The sequence below is a fragment of the Penaeus monodon genome, chromosome 28 (genome assembly GCF_015228065.2).
Source record: "Penaeus monodon isolate SGIC_2016 chromosome 28, NSTDA_Pmon_1, whole genome shotgun sequence".
NCBI lineage: Eukaryota > Metazoa > Arthropoda > Malacostraca > Decapoda > Penaeidae > Penaeus > Penaeus monodon.
This window is the reverse complement of record NC_051413.1, coordinates 26,151,618-26,151,818: the sequence shown is the minus strand read 5'-3', so window position 1 is coordinate 26,151,818 and position 201 is coordinate 26,151,618. Positions and strand designations below refer to the sequence as shown.

Sequence of the window (201 nt, the reverse complement as noted above, 5' to 3'; positions counted from 1 at the left end):
AATAAGTATCCATTCCCTATAGAAAAAATACTGAACAAACTCCAAAATACCGACACGCAAAAAAAGGATTTAGAGAAGTTATTCAAAAAAAAAGGAAGCCGGCAAATCATCCCCATGGAGGAACACGTCGTCTTCACAATCATCAAAATTATTGTCGCCGGTCTGGAACATGACCTCAGCTCGGTAAGGAATAGCTCTTGG

General features: G+C 39.8%; 1 protein-coding gene across 1 annotated transcript in view; it reads left to right on the top strand.

Moving 5' to 3' along the window:
• Window positions 1-201, top strand: part of LOC119591125 (chondroitin sulfate N-acetylgalactosaminyltransferase 2-like) — a gene marked incomplete in the record, with an annotated part of 15,310 nt that continues 15,109 nt past the window's right edge. Inside the window, 1 exon segment of the mRNA XM_037939838.1 lies at window positions 1-183.